The sequence below is a fragment of the Nelumbo nucifera genome, chromosome 2, assembly GCF_055504915.1.
Source record: "Nelumbo nucifera cultivar China Antique chromosome 2, China Antique-T2T, whole genome shotgun sequence".
Taxonomy (NCBI): domain Eukaryota; kingdom Viridiplantae; phylum Streptophyta; class Magnoliopsida; order Proteales; family Nelumbonaceae; genus Nelumbo; species Nelumbo nucifera.
Window position 1 is genome coordinate 65,664,488 of NC_142650.1, and position 7,532 is coordinate 65,672,019.

Consider the following 7,532-nt stretch of genomic DNA (forward strand, 5'->3'; position numbering starts at 1 on the left):
TTTATGGTGGATGACAAAACAAAGCTCTGGTTAACATACTTCAACACATGAATTGGTTGTGTTGGGATTTCCTCACACCCACTTCACATCACATCGCAGCCGCACATCAGTCTTTCATTCATGAGATGTTCCCAATGCATGGCTGATAGTGCACTGAGATGGGTGTAAGGAAGGAATCCGGATTCAAATTCGTTTTTCATCCTACTGTTAGCGCTAGGGCTAGAGAGTATACCAGTGTTCAAACAGGTTTGATTTGCAACTGATGGCTGCATTAGGGTATGTTTAACCAACAATAATGCCTCAATCAGTCATCAAGTGTACATTACCCCACGAGCTCAATTTGGCTGTTTGGAAAAAAAAGCTTGGGCTGTTTCACATGATATATTACCCCACTTTTCATTTTCTATTTTTTTTTAACTTCAAACTTTACTTCAGGTGGAGGGGCGACCACCTTAAAATTTTATTTATCAATATCAAATATAAAAAAATATTATAGGGTAGGACATAGCCCGCCTTGCCCCAAACACAAAATACAAATCTCTCAACCTAAGTTTCTCAGCCTAGCCCAAAAGAAAAGTACAAATAAGATTATCTAATTCTTAAATTGGGCAGACCTATAAGATCTTCAAAAATTAACTTTCTTACTTGATCTGGGGTATGTGAAATGGCGTTGAAACTGGTGAATCCTTTCAACAACTCACCCATTTTAGCTAAGCAATCTGCTGGTCTATTCGCTTCACCGTACACATGTTTTAAGGAGAAGTTGCAGAAGTCAAGAAGCCTTTTAATTTCTACTACATAGTAATGAATACTCCATGGGATAACAAATGAATTGAAAAGGCTTACCACTTTTCATTTTCTCTTTAGTTAATAGATTATTGATTGCAATTACTCTTTTACCCACACCTCTGTTGCCCAATGCAGATTTATGATTTCCACTGCAGAGCTATAAACATTCAAAAGGTAAAAAAATCACACTCTATGCATCCATACCCGCCCATGAATTGGCATCAATTCCGAGCTGACACCTACTCCAAATGTACTTTGAACTTATCCCTTCCTTTTTTTTTTAAGTTTTGACCAATCAAAACCCACCATAAAATTTTGATAAATTCCACCTGATTGGTTAACACATTTATGATTGATCATGATTTTTTCATCGAACATTGGTTAAATAGCCCCTAATGCATGCATATCAAATAATGCAGCTCATCAGATCCGGATTAATACATTGTAGTTTTTTCGCATAAATGTATGCTTCTAAACATCACTTACCTTCTTCCTGGCCCAATTGGATCCATGATTGCTATTTTTGCAAGCATCGATGGTGATATAAGATAAACCAATTCATCAACCAAGGGGTCCTTGATGGCTATTATTGCTTGGTGTTAATGGTGACATAAGAAAGATTTAGAAATACCAACACAATGAATTAGCCTCAAAAGGAGAAAAGAGAAAAACTTGATACATGCAATGGGTTAAGAAATTAGCTGTGGTGCAGCATGCGAAAACATATCCAATTAAATTTCCTCCATTCCTATCAAGGAAAACTTGTTCCCATGTGCACACCCATGCCATCAACCAGTGCTTAATTAGGGTTTGTACTATTCCAAAGCCCTTTAATGGCTAGAAAACCCCTTTGGAAGTGTCGATGTCTACTGGGGAAGTGAGAGGAGGTCTCTTGCAATTAATGGCAGCGTTTTTAGTAAAATGCCACTCTGTGTCACTCTCTCTCTCATCATCCTACACAGGGACCATTGCTCTTTTTGTCTAGTTACAACCCTCACACATCGCAATCATGGTTTTCAAGCTTTTAATTATCGCCAAAGAGGGACAAAGTGTTCCCCATGTACATGTTACTTTTAATATATATATATATATTATATATATATACATGTATATGAAATTTCAAGTGAGTTTGGTAGCCAGCTGGGTTGTTTAATTATCTTCCACGTGGCAAGATGTTGTGTTGGGGGTCAAAACTCAAAATTAAGGCCCACTCTCACTATATATTCTATTCATGGGGTATGGGCAATTCAAACTGACCACAACCATTAATTAATTCTCTCATCTCTATGGATGATTTTGAATGGTTGATTTTTCAATGAAGATAAAAGCCAATCCAAAGTGAGGTATAGGCCTCTTTGGTATGGATAATTTAACACGTGGCTAGTTCAAAGGGTTCCATATGCAGGAGATGATTTGGAGTGGTGACATTATCCCTATATCATCATGGCCGTCTTGTTGTCATCATCATGTAAGCCTTATGTTAATTATATGGAATGCACTGCATGAATTAATCCTATTTTGCCATTTTCGTTTTGTTTTATTTTATTATTAAATTATGGATGCTTAAATCGTTTCTTATTATTTCTTTTCCACCTAAATCTTAGATGTAGTGGAAATAACAGATGTGTTTGTAGAGAGGATTCCAATGTACCCAATAACTAGGAAATTTTTGATAATATCATCATTATAAGTTTATCAAAGCCCTGGAATTTCATATGAAATCTTTTAGAGAAAATGTGTCCAATGTAATTTCATTTACACTAAGTTGATGAGAAATTTTGCAAAACTTCAGCAAAATTAAAAACCCTAATCATAATAGCAAGTTAATTATATATCGGAAGTACCTCAATGTATTTAATTTGTCATGAATTAGTTACATAAATGGGAAGTATTGTATGAGAGAAAACGAAAGTAGGAGGAATTTTGTGTCAGCTTTTTTGAATGTGAAGCATGCACTGCAAAAAGTACAAATTTTGCATCAGGCAAGGATGCAAATCATGCATGGTTACAAACAAATAAATGCATGCAAACTGACCAGGTAGAAATTTTACATCATGTTTGGATTTATACTGCAAATGGACCCTAAATAACAAAATAGCAAATTTGAAAAAAAAAAAAAAACACAAAGAAATTGACATTTAAAGTTTATTCAAGCTACGTAATCCATTTTAGGCATAGAATATATTATATACACCAAAATTCAACATGATTTCATGACCTCAACTATGTACTATTAATCGATGGGTGGAAAAGAAAAATTGAGAAAAGCATAAGAAAAACCACTCAAAATGGTTGAAGTTGATCAAGTCAAGCAGATTTTTGGCGGTGATAACCAAGGTGGAAGATATCCACCGATTCAAATGTTTAATGAAACGCAAATTAATTAAGAGATGAAGGATTAAATGCATGGACAATATTCAACATTTGGATGTCTCATCTGATGACAGCAGGTATGGATGATTCACCATGCATCTTCACGTTTTAAGTGGTACTTTGTTCTGAATTAATTGAAAAGTAAGCAGCAATCTCTTCAGAAATAGAAAGCCATGTGCATTGTCTATCTGGGATTGATACGTCGCTTGCAAATACCAGTCGTCATGAACAATACAAACACATAAAATAAAATTAATAGATCACCAAACGAGCAGATAATTCCTTGATTTCAATTTCTTATTAAGTCTTTGTCCCAATTTTGTCAGACTCTGATCAGACAGAAAATCAGAAAGCTCATTGGATCAGAATTGTATCGGTTAACTGATCAGGTAGCCAGTAAGGTCCTTTGCCTGCTTGTGGCAAGGACTTGGCATAGATTCCGGCCTTACGCTCTGGTGTGGTGGTGGGGGTGGGGGTGGGGGTGGGGGGGGGGTACGAGTATGGGTAATAGAATGTGGAAAATTAGTTTCTGTTGTTAATTATTATTATTATTATTATTATTATTTACTTTGTTGAACTACACAACGGGGTAGCCCATTCCCAAACCCTAATTCAGGTGGGATTTGAAAACATTGTATCGAAAATATCTCCCAATAACAATTATGGAATATGTTTCCAGTGCATGCTGAGATGTGCATGTGGGGTGTCAATGCGAATACCTTAGACCTATAGTATTCACCATCCTACCCAACCACAATTTACACCGGATCTGCTACCCATAAAATGTTCCAACATTTACCCATGAAACACCACCGCTTTTATAGGGAACATCTCCCTATGAAAAAAAAGAGAGAGATTCCAAATGTGCAATTATAATGTCCCGTGGATAAAGATGTAAAAACAATTTGTGGGTACCAGATCCGAGCCTGCCACTGTTGGGAACATCTGATATACATATGTTGTCATTCATGGGGATGATGTGCAGTTACTCATGGCTTGCGGGCCAGGCGAGTTACCCCCTCCCAATTGTGAACTCAGTTCTTCTATCCACAGGCGTTATAAGTTTATAACTGTAAATCGGGAAGTGTTTGTGGGTAGATACCCATTATGTAACTCCATGAGGCGTAAAACATAATCCGGTAGCTCGTTCAAACAGGTCTGGATGAGCTGAAGACGGGCTGAGCACCCAATTACGTTGTACCACGCTTCCTGTTTCTCCCTTTTATTTATTTGCATATACAAGTAATGGGAGAGTAAATAACTCTCCGTTACCTTTTTAATTTTCCGAACTGCAAAAGAGGAAAGAAAAAGGGAACTCATTTCATTTGTTACTTTCTTTGTTTTTTTTTTATTTGATTCATCTGATAATTTTAATTAAAAATGGGAAAGATCATTATTACATTTTGAAGAATCGGGTTTATTTGAGATGATAAGATGATATAATTATAAAAAATCTGGAAATTATTGATCGGATTGTAGCGAGAGAAAGCAAATGGACCTAGCAGGTTAAAAGGGTTTTGTTTTTCTAACTCCTCTTCCCTAAGGCTTAACACTAGCAATTACAACAAGATTAGAGATATCTCCTCATTCTATTCAACAGATTCTCCACTTTTACCAATTTCAGACTTCCCAATCTTCATGGACCTTGAAACCAAAATTCCTCAGCAGTAACCAATTCTTATGTTGCTTCCAAGTAGGGCTGCAAGTCAGGCCAGATTAGGTCAGGTTGAGGCCAATCCTAGCCCAACCCTAACCCGACCTTCAACCCGACCAACCCAACCCTAACCCTAACCCTAACTAAATTCCTTTAACCCTAATCCAACCCAAAGTCAATTTCAGGTTGGGCCCAACCCAACCTTCTTCCCATCCCTTAAAACCTCATAAAATTTCTCAATTTTATATCTTACAACTCTCACTACATATATTAATCCTATGTTTCATTAATATTTATTTGTAGACTTTTTTTTGTTCTTTTGGTACAAAATTTAAAAAAACAAGTGTCAGAAATGACTATAGTTTATTATGAGTTATGACTTACGAAAAATCTTTCTTAGGCGGCATACAATATAGAGGAGATGAAGAATAAAATTTTCAATAAACATAAAATAATGTTATTAAGGTTTTAGTCTTTCTTATTAGAATTAAGTGAAGTGAGTATCTTAAAAGAAATACATGATAGTATATGGTGGGGGCTATACAAATATTATGCATCTAAACAAATCAATGTATGTTATGTATTACATATAACATATGTTTATATATGACATATACTATAGAGTCAGGTTCTGATTGGGTCGGATTGGCTAAGGGGTCAACCCTAACCCAATCCAAACTAAAGTCGGATATATAAATTTCAACCCTAATCCTAACCCGAACATCAACCCGACCCAATCCAACCCAACTTTTTCGGGTTGAGTTAGGGTTAGGTTCAGGCCAACACGACCCAAGTTGCAGCCTTACTTCCAAGTGCCCTCCAAATTCTTAGTTGTGGAAATTAGCACCTTGAAGAAGATGATTCCTTTGAGTTCTACATTCTTTTCAATTAATCATTCTTGGAGACAGAAAGATGTATTTGTGGATACACTATGGGAGCAATGCCGAGATTATTCTATCCTTCCTCCATTTACTATTGTTTCTACAACAAAGGGAAAAAAAAAAACAAAAAAACAAAACTTTGAAACAAATTTAGTTTTGTTGCCAATAAAACATATATCTTGGGAATTTGGATGAACATCAATTTGATATCACGACCCTTCCTATTAAAGCCTCATTAGCTATTTTCTTTTTCTTCCTATTAGATACTGTAATAGAAAAGGACGGAAAAAGTTGCTCGGAAATCTGAATAGGACTTCTTGGGGGCCTCTGCTTCTGTCTCCCATTTGATTTGCTCTGCTTCTTTCTTAGTGGGGAGTTAGGTTTCTTTGAGAGAGAGATACAAAAGATTTAACAAATTATATTATTTGACTTTTATAAAACTCAATCAATTTAAAAACTAAAAGAGATGTAACGGAGAATTAAACCTTTTCCCGTTACTTTTCAAAAACTAATACGTGTTACACGGTTCACGGTTGGGTGCCCAATCCACGTTGTAAATTCTTGTCTTCAGCTCAGACTCCATTCAAACAATGAAAGTCATCATATGATGACTGCCACTATGACCGGCCCATTCAACCATGTATTCTGACTTTAAAATTGGTTGGGCAAGGAGTACAAATACAAATATATAGATCGTAAAATCTTATATATTGTATTATTTTATATGTATTTGTATTGTATATATTTATATTTGTACTCTTCCCAAACTGAGCCATACGTCCAAGTTTGTTCTTGATGGGAACCGATTCCAAAGTCCACACTACTTTATTGAAAATTTAAAAGCAAGAAAAATCATTTCATTATTAACTTTTCTTCATAAATTGGAGTCAATGATTTTCTTATTATATTCTTTTTTAGCTCTACTTCCTCTAGAGGAGCAAATTTATGAGACCACCCACAAGCTCTAGAGTTGGCTGGTTTTTATTTGGGTGAGGTGATTCAGTTGAGCCGGTTCTTGCATTAATTAAATAGACCTTTCCCTCTATGGTTATAAGAAATGTTAAGATTTGTGGTGTTTGATAACACTTTTCAGATCTCTGAAGTTTGAAAATATTGTTTTTTATACATCACTTATGTTTGGATTGAATCTGAAAAAAGGATCTGAAATTGTAAGAGGCGGGCCAGTGACTTAATGCATTCAGATGCGTTTCAAACCACATTTAAAGACAAAAATGCCCATACTTGTTATGCCCCTCATTTTCCTTCTCCACTTGATGGCAAACCAGCGGCACAAGCTTCTTCTTCTACCCTTCTCTCTCTCCCCCTCTCTCCTTCTTCTTCTTCTTCTTCTTAGACGTTCTCTACATCCTCAGTTTCACAAATCCATAGATCCATCCAAGAAAGAACTCACAAATCTACACAATGCCCATGGAGGGAACTCATAGATCCGTTCCCAACGTTCTCTGCCTCGACGTTCTCTACATCCTCTGTTGTCTGATTTGCACTCCTGAAATTTTGGTTGGGAAGTTCAAGAATGTTAATTCTGCTCCCAATGACGTGATGGCGAAGGCACAACAAATTGGTTACGGCACTATCCCTTCAACGGAAGCTTCGACTTTGACCTTTGAGGTCGAGTTCATATCCCATGCAAAGGAAAGAAGGAAATTGATCTACACTTCTTCTGTGAAGAGCCGCTTGTGGTCTCTTTCCCATGTCTTCCCACCACCACCGCTGCAATTCTCAACAACAGTGGTTAACACCCTCTCCCTTGTCTTCCTATACGTACTTTCCAATTTTATTTTTATTTTAATAAATTATTTTTTTATTTTTTATAA